This window comes from Leopardus geoffroyi, chromosome B3 (genome assembly GCF_018350155.1).
Source record: "Leopardus geoffroyi isolate Oge1 chromosome B3, O.geoffroyi_Oge1_pat1.0, whole genome shotgun sequence".
Lineage (NCBI taxonomy): Eukaryota > Metazoa > Chordata > Mammalia > Carnivora > Felidae > Leopardus > Leopardus geoffroyi.
In genome coordinates, this window is record NC_059337.1 from 51,127,706 (window position 1) to 51,152,591 (window position 24,886).

At 39.0% G+C, this 24,886-nt stretch overlaps 1 pseudogene; it reads left to right on the forward strand.

Moving 5' to 3' along the window:
* Nucleotides 1-9,452: 9,452 nt before the first annotated feature.
* On the forward strand, nucleotides 9,453-11,375 carry LOC123583633 (annotated as a pseudogene).
* The last annotated feature ends 13,511 nt before the right edge of the window (nucleotides 11,376-24,886 follow it).

Below are 24,886 nucleotides of genomic sequence, written 5' to 3' on the forward strand. Positions count from 1 at the left end.
AAATATATGCATTAACATTTGCCACCAAACCAGCTCTCAGAAATGATTTGTGAGGTAGAGCATATTCTCACTAAATTTCCTGAGTTTCCCTGCTTAAAAAAAGATTTTATTTAATTTTTTTTAACGTTTATTTATTTTTGAGACAGAGAGAGACAGAGCAAGAACAGGGGAGGGGCAGAGAGAGGGAAACACAGAATCTGAAGCAGGCTCCAGGCTCTGAGCCATCAACCCAGAGCCCGACGTGGGGCTCAAACTCACAGACCGTGAGATAGTGACCTGAGCTGAAGTAGGACGCTTAACCGACTGAGCCACCCAGGCGCCCCCAAAAAAGATTTTAACGCACACATGATGAGCTGTTCAATAGCTTTGTGACAGGTAAATAAGCTTCAATGATGAAGCTTTCCATTGGTCTCAGAAAATGATGCAGATATTTTGCATACATTATTTTACTTAATTATCACCACTCTGTGGAAAAAGTAACTATTATCGTAATTTCATAAATACAATTGAGACTCAGAGTCATCAAGTATCTTGTTCAAGGTCATGCAGATGGGAAATGACAGAGTCAGAATTCAAACCCTGACTTCATTGATGCTACCTTATGTGTTTTACCTAAAAGAACAAACTTTGTTCCACTCAAAATGATGTTCCTTTGGGCTGTGTCACCTCCCCATATTCCTATCCTCAAATTTTAAGTCACCCACCTCTATTAGTAGGATATTTGAGACTTCCAATTAGTTTGTTAGATTATAAGCACAATCCCAAGCCTATCTCAGCACAATGACTTATCCATTTTACCAGGCAGTTTTCTTCTGTGTCTGAGTACCTTGTCTCTCCTATTAGAGAAGAGGTGGGTACAAAGACAGGCATCAACCCTAAACTTCAGTATGCACTGATCCTCAAACAAGCATGCCAGTAAGATGGAACAAATGGAAAAATATCCCCAATTGAGAGGCTAGCTCTGACTTGGAAGCAATATTAAGTACATCTTGTTCTGTGTTTTGAGGTTTCAAGGGACAGATGTTCATTCAAACCAGCTCCAAACAAAGAAGGAGACATTTTTCAGAAGTTCCATGAGAAAGAATCTGAACAAAGCTGAAAAACTGTGGCTATAAAATCACGAGAGCTAGGGCTGCTTTTTCTCTGCTTTTTCTCTCTCTTTCCCTTATAGCACATCCTGCCTGGTAGCTGCATTCTCTTCTCTTTCTGAGGGTAAGCTGTTTCATCTTACACATGGTCAGTAATGGCTGCCTCACCATATCCCTATAAAACCTCTTGCCTTGAGTACATACCCCACAGGCAACTTCTCATTCATCTCTCAGTTCCATATTTCAGACAAAGAGTCTGATTTACCCAGCTCTTCTTTTCAAACCAGAACACATAATCCTATGTCACTGACTAGTTTATGGGTGGGTCACCTCTGGATTAGAGGCCCACACCTATTCCAGTTGGCTGCAGGGACAGAGGGTACAAGTCTCCTTGTCTACCACCCTCTCTTACTGAAATTAGAGGCACAGATGGGCAGACATCATGAACTCTAATGCACATATGTTCAAGTTCAAGTCTCCCTTGTTATGAGAAGGTGTCCTTGCCATCTCTTCTCCAAAGCAATGGAGACAGACAAGATCCATTTTCAGTGAGGATGTTTATGAAAGAAATATGTCACTTCATAAAATAAATAGTAAAGTCATAGAAGCTAAAATATTAAAATTAAAATTAGAGAGTTAGGGAGGAAACAACTGGTATATGGCATCAATTTTCAATCTTGTTCTAGTAAAAGGAATGTCAGGCCATATCTGTAGAGTACCACTCAACTGAGCATTTGGAAGGCAATCTGGAATTTTTAGGTTGGTTCAGGCTGAGACTTGATAAATGGGTCAAACTCCCATAGTTTGAATTTAGTCAGGAAAACTGTCTGCAGAAACTAGCTGCAATCCTATGATTTGGGGTTATTTTAGCAACTAAATTTGATGAACAATGTGTTCATCTGTTAACATCTGGGGACTTGTTTAAAGAATCATAATTGCCTCCCAACACTTCAACCATTAATACTTTATCAATATGGCAGTGAAGTGAAGGGGACTTAAAATACATTATTATAACCCAAAATGTGCATGTCTCACATCCTTTTCAATATTCACTTTGCAATTCCATTACTGATTGTCTCTGACAGCAGGTATAGTACAACTTTATGGGCAGTCTTTTCATTTTATGAAGCTCTCCATCTGAAATATTAGGGAGTTGGGATTAGCAATTTCATAGACACAAGTTCCATCATTCATAAATCTTTTATCTTAAAATGGAAAGCATTATCTTTAAACATCTTTTACAAATCTTTCATGGGAATAGAAGGTCATTTATGAACTATACACAAGGTGAATAAAAGAAGTATACTTTATGAAGTTTTTGGACCATTAACTCTAGATTTTGCTTTTTTTTTTTCATTCAAAAAAATTGTATCTTTGAATGTTTTGAGAGAGTGATGGGAAAATCAGCTTCAATGAATTTTCTTTTTGTGGCCACTGATGTAGGTCACCAAGGTGATTGAAGTCTCCCAGCAGACTTTTAAATATTTGAAGCTGAAAATATTTAAGAGTATACCAAATGAATAGTGCTTTAATTTTATTTATATTCTATTTTTGGTATGGTTGTGATTATAGCCTCACCAAGACGGGTGATCAGTAATGAATGTGTCCTGTTGGCAGATCCCTCCAGGGCTCTGATTCAATCTTTTGAGTTATGGGATGAGGACAAAATGAACTATTTTTCAAGCTTGTAAATATGTGACAAATGACAGTGCAAGAACTATTGATTCCAATCACAGTGATACAATGTTTCATAGTCAAGACTGACTCTGGCTTTACAAATTACTTGCAAGTTGAACAGTAAACCCATGCACAACACGCTTCAACCTGGATCAATCTTCAAGAATATTTGTGTCAGTATTCGCCTCCAATTTGAATAAATTCCCAAAGTGAAACGGACTTTTCTTTTTTTACATTAAAAGGTGCTGTTGGGTTTACCCTAATCTTCAAAAGGAAGAGGAAAGCAGAAGGAACTCTTGTAAAATCCCCAGTGACTCTATACACAGGTATCTGCTTGTATCTTTATTAAATAGTCATAATCAAATGTAATTGTGAAGTGCCACTCAAGAATAGGAATCTTACAACAGCTAAAAACTTGTAAGTATTGCCTAGTTCAGCACTCAAATCTTATTAAAACATATCTGGAGACAAAACAAATACATAAAACTCATTCAGTAGATTAGAATTTGATACCACAGTAGCCATTATGTTCCTGTTTGGGACAACTGGATCTGATTATTTTCGAAAAAGCCTCTCAACATGACAGATAATTATATATGAAGACAGACCCTCTTAAAATCCTCCTTACTTGGATCATGAGCACTCCTGTGTGTGAAGAAAACTTTTCCTAAAGAACCACTACACAAACCCAGTAGAATATAGTTTTTGGGGGGCCAGAATTTTGCAGCGATTGTGAGAAGGCAGCATCTGTACTGACCCCAGCCCCACCCCCACCCCTACCCTGTCGTGGAGCACCATTTTAAACTTGCCCTTAGGTTGTCACGGTATATTTTATGCAGGACTGACCTTAGCGGAGACTCTGCATGCTGATGTATTATTGACCTTCTTCCCCACTGCTTACTCAAACAGGCCATCTGGGTACCAGGACGGTACAGGGAATATGTCCAACTTTCCAGACCAAGATAAAAATAAATAAAATGCGGGGGCGGGAGGTGGGGTAGAAGGAAGGCTCTTAGCTTGTACTATGGATTTGTTTATTCAGACATAATTGGCGTGGATCTGGCCAAGGCACAATTTCATTCTTTGTGTAATCCGCAGGCCTCCTGGCCCCTCCCCTCATTGTTCGTCTCCATTAAAGTGTGATGAGCCACTAGGCAAGAAAGGAGGGCAGGGAGGCTGCAAGGCCACCACCAGCCCCTCATTATAGAGTCACACTTCTGGGGAGGCTAGAATTAACCAGGGTGTGAAGATGGACACTGAGCAAAGACAGACCCAACCTCAGCCCAGTCCACCATGGTGAGGGCTGCTTCTTCCTCCCGTCCCTCTACTGTGCTAGGAGTGAGTGCTGCGGATCTGGAGCCTGGTGAGCCAGGTTGTCATTGCTAGGGGTTTATCTGGCCAGCAGCCCTCAGCTGTCCCCCAGTTGAATCACAAAGAGCCCAACCTTGCCAAGACAGGCCAGGCACATTTACAGCTTCCCTGGTGAATTTTTCCTAGGCTGGAATCCATTTTTAGCGGCTTCACTTGGTTGATCAATGGTTTCCTTTCAATGGTGATATTGACTTAGGAAAATAGCTCAGAATGTCAGATTCAGTTCATACTGAACTGCTCTCCGGGACCACAGAAGGTTTGTGAGTTCTCCATAGCACAGAACACTACCAATGACAAGGGGGGGGTGGGGTGGTGGTTCTGCTTAACCTCTTTTCTTCATCATCAAAAAGCTCTTTCTCTCCTTTTCTGGTGTTAAGTGCGATTTGTTTATAATTTAGTTAAGGAGCATAAAGGTTTTTAAAAATATATAAATTTTAAATATTTTATTAAGAAAAAAACATAGTAATCTTTTGGACCTCAACCTTAACAATATCTTTCTGGATCTCTCTCCTTAGGCAAGGGAAACAAAAGCAAAAATAAACTATCGAGTCTGCATCAAAATAAAAGGAAAGTGAAGGAAATCATCAGCATAACAAAAAGGTGAGGTCCACAATAAAAAGGCAATCTACTGAATGGGAGAAGATATTTATAAATATGAAGAGCTCATACAACTCAACACCACAAAAACAAATAATCTGATTAAAAATAGGCAGAAGACCAGGACAGACATTTTTCCAAAGACATGGACAACAGAAACATGAAAAGATTTTCAGCATCACTCATCATCAGGGAAATGCAAATCAAAATCACAATGATGCATTAATTCACACCATTCAGAATAGCTAGTATCAAAAAGACAAAGAAATGATAAACGTTGGTGAAGATGGGGAGAAAAGAGGACTCTTGCACACTGTTAGTGGGAATGTAAATTGGTACAGTTACTCTGGAAAATATTATGGAGCGTCTTCAAAAAATTAAAAATACAAGTACCATATAAGCCAATAATTCTATTCCTGGGTATTTACCTGAAGAAAACAAAAACACTAATTCAAAAAGATATATGCGCTCCTATATTTACTGCAACATTATTGGATATATCCAAGATATGGAAGCAACCTAAGCGTCCATTGATAGATGAATGGATAAATAAGATGTGGTATATATATAATGGAACAGTAGTCAGCCATTAAAAAGAATGAGATCTTGCTGTTCACATCAACATGAATGGACCTAAAGGGTATTATGCTAAGTGAAGTAAGCCAGATACAGAAAGACAAATATCATATGATTTCACTTACATGTGAAATCTAAAAAACAAGCGAACAAAAAAACAACAACAACAAAGAGAAACACACTCATAAATATAGAGAAAAAACTGGTGGTTACCAAAGGTGAGGAGGGTGGGAGGATGGGTGAAATGGGTGGAGGAGATTAAGAGGTACAAACTTCCTTTTATAAAATAAATAAGTCACAGCACAGAGAAAAGTACAACATAGAGAATGTAGTCAATAATATTGTAATACATTTAATTATCATCAGCATTTCATAATAACTGTTCATAGTAACTGTTGAATCACTACGTTGTACACCCAATTTTTGGACTAAATATTCAGCACAGTTTTGTGTGGCATAGAAATGCAGATGTTAGCTAAGAACAAGTCCCCTCCTCCCTGAAGCCTTCTCGCCCAACTGCTCCCATCTAGTTCCTCTCCTCCCTTCATTCTTCCACTTTGTAGAGATTGTTATAATATCCTCCATAATATAATGTGTTGTTCATCCATGTCTACCCTTTCCAGAGTCTGAAAGGCTAGGACCACACTGTAATTATCTGTACCAACTCAGTACTGTACCTAGCACAGGGGATAAATTCAATAAATATTTGCCAAATGAATGACTAATTATAACTAGTTTCCACAGATTTTCCTCAATATACAATGGGGTTACATCCCAATAAGCCCATTGTCAGTTGAAAATATCGTAAGTCAAAAATGCACTTAATGCACCTAAATTACCAAACATCATAACTTAGCCTTACCTATCTTAAACATGCTCAGAACACTTACATTAGCCTACAGGTGGACAACAGCATCTAACACAAAGTCTATTTTATAATAAAATGTTAAATATCTTATGTAATTTAGTGAATACTGAAAGTGAAAAACAGAATGGTTATATGGCTACAGAATTGTTATAAGTGTGTTGGTTGGTTACCTTTGCAATTGCGTGGCTGACTAGGAGCTGTGGCTCACTGACACTGCCCAGAGTCATGAGAGAGTATTATTACTGCATAAAGGTAGCCCATGAAAAGGTCAAAACTCAAAGTTTGAGGTACGGTTTCTATTGAACGTGTATTGCTTACCTGCTGTCGTAAAGTCGAAAATTTTAAAACTGAACCATCATAAGCTGGAAACTGTATTTAGAATTTAGAAATGTACCTGGCAATTTAGTTAATCATCCCAATTTGAGGAGGTGGGTATTTCTCTCATCCCCATTGTAAAGAGTGGGAGAGAGAGGTTAAATAGTAGCTAAAAACCTATGAGTCAGTTTGTACTTGGCTTGATTACAGAGCTTGAATTCTAGCTACCACACCACATGATAACAGATGAATGTTTATCCCTCCCATTGTATGCAAATGAGAAATTTATGCTTCCGTTTGGGGTTAAATAAAAACAGTTTTACACAATCACTGGGTATACTGGGTTGTGACAGTTATTCAGAGCCTTTGGGGAGACCTAACACAAATTGTAAAATGCATTGAGGCTCTGTTATATTTGTTGAAACTTTTTTGCATTGGCAAAATTCAAAATGTGTAAGCACAGACTTTGGATATGCATTAATTTTGTCTTCAGAAAAGTGCATCAATCTGTGGTATCCAAACCCACAAAGATAGTAATAATGTTGTTTTACCATCCAGGCTCTGCAATAGACAAAACTCTTCCTAGCAGCTTCTCTTATTAGCCATGTGCCTTTGAACAGCCAATACAATTTCTCTGACCCTCACTTTCCTCCTCTGTAAAGTGGAAATATTAATAGTGCCTTCCTCAGAGGGTTGTTGCAAGGAATAGTGAGATAACACTTAGGAAAAACTTAGCACATTAACTGGTACATGTTTAGGAGCTTAATCAAAGAGGGGCATCTACATGACATCAAAATACCTAAGTATCATTGAATACCTATTCAAAGTAAATAAAAATTAGCAAAGATAATATAGAGAACACACAAAACATAAAAGAGAAAAAAAATCTGTTCAATAGCACTAAACTGTACATTTAAAAATAACTAGAATGGTAACTTTTATGTTATGTATTTTTTGCCATAATAATAAAAAAAATCTCTCCATTATCCTCAGCGTATATCATAATGAGAAAACAAAAAGTAAAAGAAAACAAACCTTCTATCACTGTAGAAATTTCTAAACTATCTAGAACAATATATACTATTTATTTTCATGAATGTTAAAATTTAATACAGTGAAAATTTTTCATTAGAATATTTTTGTGTGTCAAATAATGATAATATCTAAACAAATTTTTATTGATGTTTCTAGGACTTTTTCATATCTTCTTTATATTCTCAAGAATTAAGTAGGTTCCCACTAAAATTTTTACATATTCTAATATTTAGGATGTTAATTTTTTCAAAGCACATTTTAAAATCACATTTTCTTTGCAACCCTTCTAAATTGATATTTCCCACAATCTGTAACAAAACACAAATCTGAATCTGAGGCGGTGCCTTGCTAAGGGTTTGTTGGTACCTGTCTAAGAAAGATGGGCTTTCTTGGGCTCAGAAAAAGAAGAGCGGAGCTATAGAGTAAGAGTGTGGCACAGGCAAAAAGCTGGCTGGTTCCAGCCTATGGCTATGGAGTCCCTATTTCATGTGCCCTTCCTGCTTCCCCTCTAACACAGTGAATTGCCACAAAGAGTAGCATTTGCCATCCTGATATTTCTGAGACCTGTCCTTAAGCCTGACATCAGGCCATGTGGGGGATGTTAGAAAGTTCAAGAGAACTTTCAGTTCCTCAGAGGTTAAGGCCAAGAGGTTGAGCATGGATAGTTACAGTAAGAAGGGTGGAGGGTAGCCTCCAGGCATGTTGTCTAAGAAAACAGACAGAAAGTATAAGACAGAAAATATAGACTCAGGGTGCCCTCATGACAAGCACTTAGCAATGTCAGTGGCCTTCTTTGGCAGTGTGGCCTATGGGACCAATGGCACCTCTACTTACCCTCTGCCTTCTCTTTTCTTTGCTTTTCAAACATGATGTAGACCTGAATGATAGTGGCTGTTCCACTTCCAATGGGCATTATCTTCAGGAAGCTTGTGATCAGCATGGTGTGAAAGAGTGATGTTGCCACCCATGGTTGGTCAGCCGCAAGGAAATTTGACTCAAGGCCATTGAGTGCCTCATAAAAGAGAAAGAGAATGTGTGTGTCCAGGGGTTGGGGTGGAGGTTGGTCATTACCACCCAGATATGTGGTATCTCCAAACCTGGCTGGTGAGCAGAACTTCCTGGGGAACCCTATACATCCAAAGCCAATATATCAGATTCTCAAGAGATATAGCTCAGAAACCTGTGATTTGAAAAATAACAAAAAATAAAAAACAAGTTCTGATGATGAGCCAGTTTAACAACAACTGGAATGGTATCTACATCCAATTCAACAGATTCATCATAATAAGAGTGAATGTGCTCAAAGGAATGATAGGATTCCTGATGGTACTTCCTAAACATATCCATTTATTTACCAGTATTATGGGACACATTTTTATTGAGGACCTATGTGCCAGCAATGGCAGTAATGAAAATAAACATAGCCTTTACTCAGACTACTTATCATAGACTAAAAGAGACACCATGTATTCTAGGGCTCTTGATTTTGTTCTTCTGTGTGAGGACATGGAGACAGTATACCCATACTTTTCTTGAATAAAGTCAAACCAACTGCTTAGCAAAATGTAAATCAAATGGCTTATACCAACTGTATGACAAATACTAAGTCATACATTTGCTAAGTAATATGGGACATTCAAACATTAAATTAAAATACTATATATGATTTAATGGCAATAACTATAATTTGTTAAACACCTACTCTGTGCCAGGCATGGTTAGACATCTTCACATTTAATCTCCAAAATAACGTGGGGCCTGCCTGCCTCCAAAGCTCTTTGCAGTGATGCTGTTCCCCCATCACAACCATGTGAGTTGTCTTACATATCCCTGCTGACTGCAGATCTGTCACTCAGTTGCCTTGCAATCTTGGCCAATTTACCTAATTTTTTCTGAACCAGTTTTCTCACCTAGAAAACGGGGGAATGTACAACTTACTTTGCAGAGTTACTGCAAAGTAAAGTGAAATACTGTTTCTAAGGTATCAAAACAGCTGCTTGATGCATAGCAGGTGCCCAGTCAGTGCTAATTCTTTCAGGTCCCTAACTATTCTCTCCTGTCAGCTGGCACCCATCTTGTGAGATTCATTCACACTAAACAGGAATTGGAACTGAAATTCTCAGAGTTTCCCAAAGGTTATATATATCCGCCACAGGTGACACATTTATGTAAAGGAGACATGCCACAGATGTAAAGTTCTGGCATCACACAGCATGTGAAAAACACCAAATAAATGGCCACAGGCATTAGGTGTTGGGAAGTTTGGGGAGGAACAAAGACACTGTGGACTTGGTAGCATCAAAAGTTCAGAGTAATAGTGAGATTTGATGACAGGGGTTTCAGACACATTTTAAAAAGGGAGAAAGTAGGCAGGTTCTCTTACATCAACCACCTAAGAGTTGTGCTGTGCTGTAAAAAGCAATGACTCTTCTTTTCCTCTCTGCCATCTGCTTGGAAGCTGCAAAGTAGCAACCATATGTGAATGCATCGCCATCCATGTTGGCCAGGTATGTCCAAATTGGCAATGTCTGCTGAAAGCTCTATATTGCCTGGAACATGGCATCCAGCCTGATGGTCAGGTGCCAAGTGACAAAACCACTGGGGGAGGAGATGACCCTTTCAACACCTCCTCCAATGAGAAGAAGTCCTGGCAAGCATGTGCCCAGGGAAGTGTTTGTTGATCTGGAACCCACAGTCATTAATAAGTCTACACTGTCACCTACCACCAGCTCTTCCACCCTGAACAGCTCATCACAGGCAAGGAAGATGCTGCCAATAACTATGCCTAAGGGCACTTCACCATTGGCAAGGAGATCACTGACCTTGTTTTAGACCAAATTTAGAAACTTGCTGATCAGCACACAAGTCTTCAGGGCTACCTGTTTTTTCCATAGTTTTGGAGAGGAACTGGTACTAGGTTCACCTCCCTGCTAATGGAACGTCTCTCTGTCGATTATGACAAGAAGTCCAAGCTGGAGTTCTCCATGTACCCAGCCCCCCTTGTTTCCATAGCTGTTAAGCCCTACAACTCCGTCCTCATTCCCCACACTACCCTGGAGCACTCTGATTGTGCCTTCCTTGTAGACAATGAGGCCATCCATGACATCTGCCATAGAAACCTCAATATTGAACTCCCAAACTACACTAACCTGAATAGGTTGATAGGTCGAATTGTGTCCTCCATCTCTTCTTCCCTCAGAGTTGATGGAGCCCTAAATGTTGACCTGCCAGAAATCCAGATAAAGCTGGTGCCCTACCCTGCATCTACTTCTCTCTAGCCACATATGCCCCTGTCATTTCTGTTGAGAAAGCCTACCATGAACAGCTTTCAATTGCAGAGATCACAAATGCATGCTTTGAGCCAGCCAATCAGATGGTAAAATGTGACCCTTGTCATGGTAAATCCATGGCTTGCTGCCTATTGTACCATGGCAAGGTAGTTTCCAAAGATGTCATGCTGCCATTGTCACCACCAAGGGCAAGTGTGCCATCCACTTTGTGGACTGGTGCCCCATTCACTTAAAAGTTGGCATTAATTACCAGCTTTCCACTGTGGTACCTTGTGGGGACCTGGCCAAAGTATAGTGAGTGAGCTGTGTGCATACTGAGCAAAACCACATCCATTGTTGAGGCCTGGGCTCACTTGGAACACAAGTTTGACCTGATATATGCCAAACGTGCCTTTTTTCACTGGTATGTGGGTGAGCTAATAGATGAAGGAGAGTCTTCTAAGGCGAGGAGGAAATGGCTGCACTTGAGAAGGATTATGAGGAGGTTGGTGTGGATTCTGTTGAAGGAGAGAGTGAAGAAGAAGGAGAAGAATCCTAAATTTAAAAATGTCACAAAGGTACTGCTTTTATAAGGAAGCTTATTCTGTTTAAAACATTGAAAAGCTGCGGTCTGATCAGTTAATTTGTACGCAGAAGTATATATTCTCACATACAATTACTGACCTATGCTTTAAAACATGACACTTTTGTTACAGACTCAAGCTGTCCATTTCTCTTATGGGTTTGAATAAAGTATTCCCTATCTTAAAAAAATAAAAATAAATAGCAAATAAAAAGAAAAGCATGTGATTCAAGATAGACATGGAGGTGAAAAAGCCCAGGTGTGCTCAGGGGTCAATGAGATGCCAGGATTCGGGGGTATAGGATTTGTACAGAGGTTTAAGACAAGCATAGGACTTAAAAGTTCAGACGGGCCAAATTATCAGTGATCTAGAATGCTGGTATAAGGAGACAGGTGATAAGGAGCCATGGTTTCTTGAGCAGTCAAATAACAGGGTGAAAGCTATGTGCTGGGGAATATTAGTCTGGAAGTTATATACCTGATGGAATGGGTGGGGCAAAGTAGAGGTCAACTGCAGGTAGTGGATGTGCCCATATTTAAAGGATTCTCAGCTGGACTCCTTCAACACTGACTTTATGATTTACTTTAAGTCACCATTTTGGGGTCTGCCTCCATTTATTCCCTATCCTTCATCCAAGCCGAGTATGGCCAAGGCCTTTGTCCTTCAGACTCAAAGTTTTATGATCATCTTCTACTCTTTCCTATCCCGTAGTACCCATATCCATCTAATTGCCATTCACATTGACAACCTCACTCATTCATTTCATTTTAATAGTGTGCTTGGCATCATACCATAAACATATGTCATCTGTGTGCTGGCATCTCCATCCATGACGCCAATCCCTTCTTCTAGACTTGTGTCATTTATCATCTGGTTGACTTGTGCCTCTTCTATTTGGGAATCTATTTATCAAATATCACTAGCATTCCAGCTAATGAACAAAGCACACAGAAATAGACTATTAGTGCCAGATAGAGCCTTAAAAGTCATCTAGTCCAACACTTACAATTTATTAAAGAGGAAACTGAGGCTCTGAAAGGTAAAGTCACTCTAGACAGTAGACGAACATTTTAAATCCAGGTCTGCTGATCTCTGCAGCTGTTCTTAACATTTGTTATTTTATCGCCATAAGTGATTACGGTGTATGACAATTCCACTAGCCAATAAAGCACAAAACCAAGACCTGCAGAGCTAGAAATAGAGTCTAAACTTGCTGCTTAATAAAAATAAGAAATCCTCATTTACATTTACAAGAAGGTAAAATACTCATCAGCCTCCTTCCATTAGAGCCAACAGCCACAATCCAAAGAATCTCACAAAAAGACTAATAATAATCAGGGAGTAGGAAACTATCACCCATGGGCCAAACCAGCCAACTGCCTGCTTTCATAAACCATGTCACAGTGGGTGTGGCTTGGATCACAGCCACCCCATTCATTTACATATTGTCTATGGCTGGTTTTGAGCTAAGATGACAGAGTTGAAGAGTTGTGACAGAGACTGTATGACCTACAAAACAGAAAATACTTACTTCTTTTTTCTTTTACAAGTAGTCCGAACCCTGGATTAGAACATTTTAGTTTTATGCAAAGCAAAAATGAATTCCATATTTGGGTGAGGGTTTTCTGGGAAAGCTATCCAAGGTGGTGGCTGGCTGGCCTAGAGTTTAGCACCACAACTCATTGTAGTTCTTAATTCCTACCTCTTTGGGTCCTAAGTTTTGAGCTCCTTTGATACCAATTCAGCCCAAGTCTTTTTCTATCTGTTCAGGCAGAAGCCCATAGATATAATTCCACCTGTCAGCAATCCCTCATAACCTAGTAGTCTCCCAACAGGCCTCCCTGCCTTCAGTCAAAACGTCCAAGCTGCATTCCCCATAGCTCCCAGTGCTCCTCACTGTAAGCTAACTACAGGGCACATGCCGAGCCAGGCCTCCCTTCCCATGTAAATTGTTCCAGTGGCCTCCACTGCCTAGGGTAAGGCTGCTTCACCCCAGCTGCACATCAGAGTCTTGGGATGGTTTTTATAAGTATAGATGTCCTGGTATCACCTCAAAAGTACTAAATCTGAAAAGTACATACTCTTTTGAAGCCCTTAAGAGAGGGCTTCCCTGCCTGTCCTATCTGAAGGAGAATGCTCCCATTGGTCTCTGTCCTATTCAATCCTATTACCTTGTTTTATTTTTTTAATAGCATTTATCAGGGTCTGACAGATTAGAGCTGCTTGCTTCTTTATTGTCTGTCTTTTCATCAAATAATATGAGCTTCCTGAGTATAGACTGTGTCCCAAGTACCAAGAACAGTGTCTGACCTACAATAAGGATCCAAAGATATCTGTGAAATTTTTTGGGGTAGTATTCCTTCATCTGTCCTTGGCTAACCTGTCCCCACATCCAGGTTCCTCTAAACCACCCACTTAGAGTGGTCCCAGTGCACAACGCTGCCTCAGCACTGTCATGTGCTGAGTTGCCTGGAATGTTCTTTTCCCTCCACATTTGCCTGCTGAGTACATGACTGCTCTTCCACAAGCCACTGCAAAGTTGCCTCTCTGTTCCCTGACTCCGGTAAGCAGAGGTGAGCCTACACCTTTCAGCTTCATTACACATCTTCCCACTGTTAGGATTATTTAACACATAAAGACCTCCTACCACTTAACTGGAGGCTCCCTAAGGGCATTCATTTTTTATTCCCAGAACCTAATACTTTACTCAGCAATACCAAACCTTAAATAAATGTTTTTTGAATAAACTAATAGATGGGTGGGAAAAGAAGGAAAGGAAGCAAGGAAGGAAAGGGAGAAGGAGACAAGGAGAGGAAAAAAGGGAGAGAGGGAGGAGAAAAAGAGAGAGAAGAGAAGATGAAAAACCACCTTGTGTTCACGGTGGTTTGTTGCTAAACCAGCAGATGCTGTAATGTAAAGCTGAGTGGTCAGCCCCAGACACATGATCTATTCAGTGATTTCTTTTGAAGACTCTACTGTTTGCTACTGCAACGTTTTCTTGAAGATGCTGCCACAAGGAAGAAAGGATGGGCCTTCCCAACCAGACTTGGGGGATGTTTTAAAAGCCTTTATTTGGGCACCTCCAGTCACAGACTTGGTAGTGTGGTGGAGGAGAGCAGCAGAGAAAACAGTTAGTGGGGACCGAACAGCCTCAAAATTACCTGGTTTCAAATGTGTTTATGCATCCCCTGCTCCTTTCCAACACATTTTCAAGGCCATCTGTGGCACTGAATGTTTTAAAGTAAAGGTTTTATGACACCCTTAAAGTATACCTATGTGAGAGGCAAATACAGGAATATTTTTCTAAGGTGGGGAAGCAATCAAAATTGTTTTTCTCTATAATGAAACATGGCCTTCTCTAGTAAATAGTAATTTTCACTTGGGTTAGGGATGCATAGAAGAGGAGAGAGAGACAGCAGTTGAGGAATTTGCATGTACTTCGAAAGGGCATTTTGCATATGGCTATTTGTGATGATGTGCCTTTAAAAGTATAGCCCTATTATGGATGCATTTCATTAGTTAAAAGGGTGACATTTCTTCGTATTAATAAAATAGAGTTAAGTTCTAATGAGATGAACCTGACATAAATATCCAATTTTAACTGATAGAGTTTTTACATTTTTCATTGATGATAAAAAACGGCTTCCTGATTAAATGAGAAATTCTAGCAGCTTCTTAGAAGAATAGTTAGGAGGAAAAAGAACATAAAATAAAGATGTATTGCAGAGGACAGCAGAGCTATGCAAGATTTCACATTTTTCTTAAATGCACATGACAGGGCACCAGTGGAAAGCGCTGTGTGAAATGATGTACAACGAGTGAAACTAAAGCTCAGATAAGTTAATTGAACTTGCCCCCAGTCACTCTGCAAATCTGCGGCAGGAATGGGATTTGAACCCAGAGCCACTGAGTTATGATGCCGTTTCTAACCTCGGGAGCACACACATTTATAGAGATATCAGGAACATCATTGCAAAGCTTAACACCAAAAAAAAAAAAAAGAAAGAAAAGAAAAGAAAAAAAAAGAAAAAGAAAAAGAAAAAGAAAAGAAAAAAGAAACCCAAAACACAAAAAAGAACAAAAACCAAAAAACCAAACCCTGGCTGCCAAAGCTGATTTTTGTTGTTAATTCTATTGGGCTAGATCCCACGGTACTATGGTCATCTGCTAGGTTGTACCACTGACTGGTCATTCTCCTTTCAAAATGTGCAGTAAGACTGGAGTCATCTATTTTTAGAGTTTATTGTTTCTTTTAAAGCTATTTATGTCTTTGTAATTTAAAGGGGGAAAAGCTTGCTGAATCATGTACAGTTAAATTTTTCTAATCTAGGCCTCATTAAATCCAGGATTTGTGCTAATTCCATCAAACTGAGCTGAATTGTGTGCTATTTTTGAAGAAAAGATGAATAAGCAAATTGACAGCATAGTTAAAGAACATATTTAACCTACTTAAATTAGTTATGTGTTTTTAGGTATGTTGGCAGGGAATGATTTGGAGTGAATATGCTAAATGATAGTAACAACTGCCAATATGCCATATGTCTGTGGCCAGACCAAGAGTCAAAAGATAATGTGACATATTATTGACTTTGATCTCAACGACAAACTTATGAAATGGTCCTACTTTACAGATAAGGAAACTGATAAAGACGTTATTTCATGTGTCCAAGGTATCACAGTAGGGGAGAATCAGCATTTAAACCCAGGTCTGGCTGGCATCAAAGCCTGTGTTCTCACCTTCATGCTCTATTACGATAATTCCTGGTCATGAGGGAGTCCCAGGCTTCATAAGGATATGATGAAAGGTGAGAAGCAAAACATGTTCCAAATGTTATATATGATCTCAAAGAGGCTTTGGCTCAAGAATGCCTATCTTACAGCCTATTTTTAAATCTCTTCTGTTCATAAAAGTGGGGCATCTATTCTAAACCATTTTGCTAGCAGAGTGTTTTTTGGATAACTGTATCAGAAAGCAAGGCAACCTTTTTATTTGCAAATAGATTAATTCTGGCTTCTCATCAGTTCCTCCTTAGTTGATGTTAGTGAAATTTTGTTGTATAAAGATGGAGTTATCTTAACACTAATTGATAAATTATACAATCATTTTATTTGGGGCAGTATCCTGGTTGTTCCATAAATTGGTCCAGTGCAAAGCTGGCAATAAGCCTGGCAGTAGGTGCCAGCACTGTGTTAGAGTCCAGACAGCTGCTAAAGGCAGTGCCGCTCAGAGCTATGCTGGAGCCTGAAGTGGAAGGAAAAATAAGCAATACTGATCATGTCTTAATTTAAGATTTCAATATTTTCTTCATCATGGATTTTTTGCTTTAATTTGTATTTTTAAAATAATGCATTAAGATATTACTTATCTTAGGGCACCTGGGTGGCTCAGTCGGGTAAGCATCCTGCTCTTAGTTTTGGCTCAGATCATGATCTCATGGTTCATGAGTTCAAGCCCCAAGTCAGGCTCTGTGCTGGCAGTGCAGAACCTGCTTAGGATTCTGTCTCCCCTCTCTGTGCCCCTCGCCTGCTCATACTGTCTCTGTCTTTCTCAAAACAAACAAACAAACAAACAAACTTAAAAAAAAGATATTACTTATCTTAAAAAAGGATATTACTTATCTTGATCACTTCTGAGTTTTGATCACCCCCTTAAATGCTGCATCTGAGACCAGTACCTCACTTGCCTCACCTTGCTCCCAGTCCTGAATGGTCTGGATGTGACCAACAGAGTGTTCTTAAAAATGGAACATTTCCCATGAAAATCAGTATTTCTAGCATCCCTTGTAAAAATTGGAAAAAATGGCAACATTGGACTTGCCTTTTCATATGGCAAAAGGTAGCTTTATCCGAGTGGCAGCTGCCTCGACTGGAGAGTAACTGCTGATTTCTCAGCATCCCCCAACACTTCCTGACCGGTTCAGTTACTGCCTAACCCCTGTAGGACTTGAGTTGAGCATTCTGGGGCTAGACCAAATGTACAAATATTATTCTCTAACATTCAGGAAATATGTTTTGCCATAGCCTATAATATTCCTTCAGGATTACCAACGTGCCACTCTTGACATTAAATCACAAGTTAAGATCACTGTCAGCAAAACCCTGAAAATAATTCCATGGACCAGCACTGAGGATCATAGATCACAACGCTGAGGGTGCACTTCATGTGTTTCCTATGCAGAGCCAACTACTTTTTGCATATCAAGGACTGAAGTACTTTCTATCATCGCTAATATTTTTTGAGCACTTAACAATGTGCCTAACTCTATGCTGAAACCTTTACATATATGATCTTATTTAGGCATCAAAAAACCACATGAGATATTCATATCCCCATTTTACAGATGTGGAAACTGAGTTACTAAAAGGTTGAGAAAATTGGCCAATAATACATAGCTGGTACATGGAAGAACTTGCATTCACACCCAGAGGAATGACACCAAAATCCTACCCTCTTTACCACTACACACACTCATTCTGTGGCCTTCTGTTGTCTTTAATAACAGACATTCCACTTGTTAAATTTGCTAATTGCTCTTTGCTATCAATGGAACTAATATTTCACAAACACACGGAATTTGAACCAAGTGTACACAACAGCTGCCTATTGTATTAAATTAACTTTAAGAGCCTATCTTCCTTGTTTTTGTGTCTTTTTTTCACACCAGATTAATTTTTCAAAGGTTAATCACATGACACTTATTTTAATTATGCTTCTCTAGTCATGACAAATGACAGCATTTGACTTCTCGTTGCCTTCCTTTGTATTGTGTGACCAATGAGATTATTAATAAATGCCTTTTTATTATGTAGTCATGCTGTAGGTGCCCACAGGGCACGGGCCAGCCTCATGTATTTTATTCTGGGTGCAGTGTCAGCAGGGCCTTGCGGATTTGCTAATGAGCTAAATCCGGTTAGTGCCACATGCCCTGGACTGCCAGGCATCTTTTAAATACATCACTGCTCTCAGAGACTCAGCTGGGTTCAGTTTGAGAGAGATTAACTTCTCATTCCAATTAGCAGAGAGTCATATTGTTAGAGGGAGAGCTCCTTATGTAGCCCCAAACCCAGAGCCCTCTTACTGATGAACCAATGGCTGGTCAACAATAAACCCAGATTTAGAGAAGGATGGCCTCAAGAAAGGATTTTGATGTTGTTGTTGTTGTTGTTGTTACTATTATTTAATTACTTGTTTTGTGTATGCCTTAGAGGTCACCAGGGAGAGGCTTTTTCTTTTCAACGTGGAAAACATATTGACTGCTATCCAGCACGATGGAAAATTAAAAGGCAAGGGACTGGGGAATTTAAAATAAATGTAAAATTGAGTATTTATAATCCTTGACCACATTCCTCTACCTCAAAATACTGGGTATAAACGTTATTCTAAATTCCATGTTTTATTTTTTCAGATAATAATAATAGCTAACAGTTATTGAGCACGTATAGAGTCAGACCTTTATAACTGCTTTATGAGTATGAATTAATTTAATCCTCATAATAACTCTTGGACAGAGATATAATTATCCTCCCTCTTTGTACTATTTCAGACAAAACGTGTAAGATAATGTCTCTGCTCATCTTGTGTTTTTGTCCTTTCACTTATCTTGTTCTTGAGTTGAATTAACATTTTAAACTATGAATACTGTAGTCCATGATTTTGTCCAAAGGGCAAGTGGACAATTATTTTAAAGTGGAATGTTTTGGAGGATGAAAGCCAGGCCCAAATCAGGGTCTCTACAAAGATACTACAGATGTACAGAAAAAAATAGAGAAGTTCCACAGACATAGACAAGCAAGAAAAAAAAAAAAGGTGCCTCTTCTCAAGTACAATTTCTGATGAGAAAAAGATGTGCAAAAAAATAGCCTGAAAATCAAGAAAAGAGTAGAAATGCACATCTTTCTTTCATTTAAGATTAAAAATGATTCAGAAAAACAAACTTGAAAATATGCTCAATAGTAAAGAAAAAAATATCCTTTTTAGATTAAAATTATCTCACCATAGCTCTGTAGTAAAACAAGCACACTGCCCCATCTAAAGAGAACTCCAGAGGTATTCCTGAATAGAAATCAATGTGCACACCCTAACCACAAAGCCCATCTAAAAATCAATGAGGTTTTTTAAAAGAACTTGTTTTACAAGAGAATGTATTCTCTGCAAGCCATGAAAACCGAAGGAGTTATATTTGGGGGTCGGATAAATCTTTTTTTGAAAGTAATACCCCACACTTTAAGTATTATAATCTTTGTTTTAACAGAAGGCAAAGATAAGAAAGGATTCTAAATGTATAAATGCTCTCGAAGCTGTAATTGTACACATATGCACACACACACACACACACACAAACACACACATAATGGCTTTAAAATGGCCTTCCTAACTAGAGGCAGCCACAGGCAAGACATGCTATGGGAAAGGGCTTGAATGGACATGTAAAGTGTTCATAAATGTGCTTTTTCAAGAGTGTAATTGCTTCCTTATCCTTACTGTCTGCCAGGGAATCAGAATGGCTGGTACTGGGGCATACAGCAGAGCAAACAAAGGATCCACTTGAAAAATTATAAAAAATTTGATGGGTGTGGGTTTGCATATAGGCAAGGGGTGGAGCATTGGTTTGTGTGGTAGTTGGAGGTAGGGGATACGTGCACCAAAACTAACCAAAAAAAATTCCCACAGATTCCAGAATCTCACTTTTGCTCTCTTATAACCCATAGTTAATTTTACCAAAGAAACCTATTAGCTCCCTGTATTTCTGAAATGGGACTTACTCATCATTTGGGTCCCAATGACGATTACTCATCATTTCTTTTTTCCTTATTAAAAGCAGCCTCAGAAGGATTTACCAAGTGAGGAATAAAAATGTCTCCTTTCTAAGGGTTGGCACTCCATCCACTGTCTGGCCCCACCTCTCTCTTGAACTGGGCCGTGGCTTCTCCTTCATGCTGCTCTGGACTACACAGGGGACTGATAACCACCTCTGGCCCTCTCCAAGCTGCCTTTGGCTCAGTGGCCTGTGGGCCTTTGGAGGGCCACAGCTGAATCTTGCTCATCCATGTGTTCCCTGAACAAAGGACACAGATGCTACAAGGTTAGTAATGCTTTGCTAAATAAAGATCTAACTCCTAAAAAATGTGTTTATTAAAACTGATAAAGAGGAAAGCAGAAATGTTTATGATAGCCATTAGTCTGCAAAACTTTATTTTTTAAATCAGGATAATTTTTTTCATCATTAATATGTTGCAAAACATTTTCCAACTAATTAATAAATATCTAAGGTATGAGTAATTTGCCTGAAGTAAGTGTTCAGGAAAAAACAACATACTAGTGCACAGGGAGGTATCTTTGATGCCTTAAAATTGAAGAGTACAGTGCAGTTGATGAAAACAGATGAGCTTATAGGCTTTCGGGCTGAGTCCTTGAGCAAGGAGATTCAGCCTGAAAACCTTAGTGGGGGTGATGGCAGCACAGCGATTGGCCTTGCAGGACTAGAAACTTCAGGTTGGAGTCATCATGGGAATAACTGAACTTTGGGACTTAGGTTTGCCACCCTCAAACTTATGCAACACTGATTTCTATCAGAAATTTAATGTGTTAATCTATAATACAGTATCTCTTAAATGTTCAGTATGTGCCAGACATAGTATTACCAATTGGCCAAGACAAGGCCCGTATCCTTCACAGGGTTTGCAGTCCAGAGGGAGACGGTAGGGAAATCACTACCTTAGATTCTCAAGGTGTGGTTCCCAGATCAGTAGCATCAACATTGCCTGGAAGTCTGCTGGAAATGCATGGTTAGTCCCTACCTGAGTCATGCTAGTCTGGGGTGGGCTAATTTGTAGTCTAATAAGCCCTCCAGGTGATTCTGATGTACTTTACAGTTTAGAACCAATGGCCTGAAGACCAATTACAGGCAGTGGTTTTTCAACTCTGGCTGCATATTAGAATTGCCTAATGCACACCTTCCCATACCAATTAAACGGAATCTCTATTCATTAGCACCATCTTCTTTAATCACCTTTTCCATGTACCTGGGTTTAATCATACCATTATAACTATGACCATGCCAGAGATGCTATGGACATTTACTATGTCCAACACTCTCCCTGAAATTTCTTCCATTATGTTTTTCTTAGATGCACTTTCTATTTTTAGCTCTCAGTTTAACTGAAGATCTAACTTCATAAGAATTATTTCAGATGTTCAAGAAGTTCCAAATGTCCCTAGACATCTTTCATTAGCAACTGCCTGATTTTCCCTTTTGAGTTTTATTTCTCTAGCTTGAAACTTTTTTCCCTGTTCAGATGAAATTCTGCTGACAGAATAAACAATAATCAGTAGTTGCAGTTTATGAGTAAAGATTCTAATATAGAAGTGCTGAACGGAAGATATTAATAAGGATTCAAAGGGTAATTACAATTTAAGTTTTCTTGTTTTTGGCTGGAATGATGCTATCAAGTCAGTGTGGTAAGCCTGGTTATCTTGTACTGATAAAATCTGATTGGAAAGCAGCTCTGCTCACCACAATGCCACCAAGGCAACTAATCACCAGGGAAATGCAAATCAAAACCACAGTGAGATATCACCTGACACCTGTCAGGATGGTTAGTATCAGAAAAAGAAAAGAAAAAAAAAAAAAAAGACAACAACTGTTGAGAGGCCATGGAGAAATTAGAGCTATTGCACACCGTTGATGGGAATGCAACATGGTGCAGCCACTACGGAAAACAGGGTGGAGGGTCCTCAAAAAATTATAAATACAACTACCAGGCCCCACATCACTCATCATAAGGAAAATGCAAATCAAAATCACAATGATATATTACCTCATACCAGTCAGAACAGCTAGTATCAAAAAAGACAAAGAAATGACAAGTGTTGGTGAGGATGTGCAATCCCACTTCTGGGTATTTATTCGAAAGAACTGGTAGCAGGATCTTGAAGAGATATAGAACTCCTGCATTCATTGCAATACTATTCACAATACCCAAGATGTAGACACAACCTAAATGTCCATTGGCAGATGAATGGATAAACAAAATGTGGTATAAACACCCAATGTAATACTATTTGGCCTTTAAAAATAAGGAAATTCTAAAATATACAACATGGATAGACCTTGAAGACATTATACTATGTAAAATAAACCAGTCATGGAAAGACAAATACTACTTGATTCCACTTATATGAAGTATCCAGATAGTCAAATTGATAGAATCAAAAAGTGAAGTGATAATTTCTGGGAGCTGGGAGGAAGGGGAAATGGGAAGTCACTTACCAACAGTCAAGTAAGATAAATAAGCTTTAGAGCTCTGCTGACGATATTTTATCTATAGTCAACAACTGTATTGTACACTTAAAAATTTTAAAGGAGGTAGATGTCATGTTAAGTGTTTTTATCACAACAAAAACAAAAATTTGATTTGCATTTATGATAAATAAAGAAGTCTAAAAATAAATTAATAAAGCATGGTACATTAAAAATCTTTCAAAACATGGTATTTATGGAGGGGGTTGTAGTAAGTCACGTCCTTGGTGGTTAAAAAGCTTACAAAACACTGGTGCTATCAGTCATGTGAAACTGAAAGAAAATGGCAGTTCTGAGGGTACTGGGTGTGTATGGAGAAGGAAGAAGGGGCTAGCTAAATACTGAGCCACAGAGAAGAAGAGGGTCCTTCCACCCTGCTCCCCTTACCAGAACAAATGAAGGTTGGAGCTTATGTGGAACGTGACCAATGTAGGGTTCCTGAGCTGGGCCATGTTGGGGAAGTCTGTTGCCTGAGGTTTTAGTAGGAGGCTCCAGGGTATAGTTAATAGTAGCAGAAGCCCATGGGAGCACCAGGTCAGAAAAAGGAAGAGAGGTCAGGTCACAAGTTTGTATAGAACTGGACAGAGAGGAAGACCCTAGAAATGAAGTCAAGGAGGGATGATAATAAAAGAAGTTTAAGTTGACTCTTGGAATAGCAGAGCTAACAACTCTCTTAGGGAAAAAGGTATAGGACTACTCTAGATCCTAAAGACAAATTTATCAGTTTCCTTTATGAGCTAGCCCTGAATGGCTAAATCAGACACCTTAACACAGAAGAGCCCTCCTCAATCTGGGAAAGAAGACGTATACAGACTTAGGCCCCATTTGAGTAGCTGTGGACAAACCTACCAAGATGTGAGCCTTGTCTCTGAATGGATACTATTGCTCACTGGGGATTTTACTAAAATGATCAGATTCATTTTGCTTGGGTTTGCAATTGCAATAATAACATTATTTAAAATACCACCCATAAAACAGCTATCATCATCTGACTCATTTTTTGACATGTGCTTATATTTTGTGGTAGTTTGAAAGAAATAGCAGTGAAGTTAATGCCTCATTACCTGGAACCTCTAAGGTTAGATCCTCCAACCTAAATCGAATCACAAAAATACATTTACAGCTAATTCACGTATTAGAACATCTTCCATCAATCATTATTTGTGCACTCAGAGATTTGCATACATCTTGTATACCACCCAAACTCCTCTCCTATCGAGCCATCCAGTTTTCAGCAAATGCTTCACAGTCACAAAGCAAAAGTACAGGAATATGGCTGGAAACTGCAGGGTGAAAAAGAGCCTGACTTAAACTGGAGGCATTCCCTCAACCACCATGTGAGGGCCGGAATAAGGTGAAGTTTTAAATCTAAAGGGACAAGGTACACAACTTAATTTCTCTGTGTCTCAACTTTTTCAATTGTTAAATGAGAGTAACTTCTGCATGTACCTCATAGGCTTAAGTGTTAACTAAGAATTATCATGGTTCTACATAATGATGGTAATACATCTTCAGTTGGACTCAAAGAAGTTGTACTCTTTCAGCTCTTTTCCATCACAATGTTATATGAAAGAATTCTGACTATATTTTGGAAGACCTGGTGACCAACTCACATAGACAGAGAGTTTAAGGTTAGAGAGGTAGAAAACATGCCATTTTGTAGGATGCGCTGAAAGAAAACGAACCTCCTATGGAAATCAATATGAATTTCTCAGCTAAAGTCAGAAAACACAAAAGTGATGTCTGAGAAATAAGGCATCAGGGACAAGATTGTATATGACCATGTGGAACAAACTGTATATAGCTCTTATTATAGGTTACAGTAATTATAGGAGTTGCCTTTACTCAATGTTCATTACATAATGTTTATTTAATTCTTCCATCCAATCTAGGAAGTAAGTATGGGATTGTCCTTTTTAGACATGAAGAAAGTGAAGCTCAGAAAGGTAAAGTGCCTTACCTAAGGTCACACACAATGAATGAAATGGATAAGTGGCAGTGCTGGGGTTTGACCCTGGATCTTTCTGACTTCAGAGTTAATGCTCTTAAATGTTATGGAAGCTATCTTGAAAGTATGAAGTCACCTATTTCCAACATATTTTCTTCTCACCTTCAGAATGCCTTAGCTAAAGAATCCTTTCACATATAGCTATATATATGGCTACTGGAACTGGGAAGAGTATGCAATGGACTTAATATTTGTGTC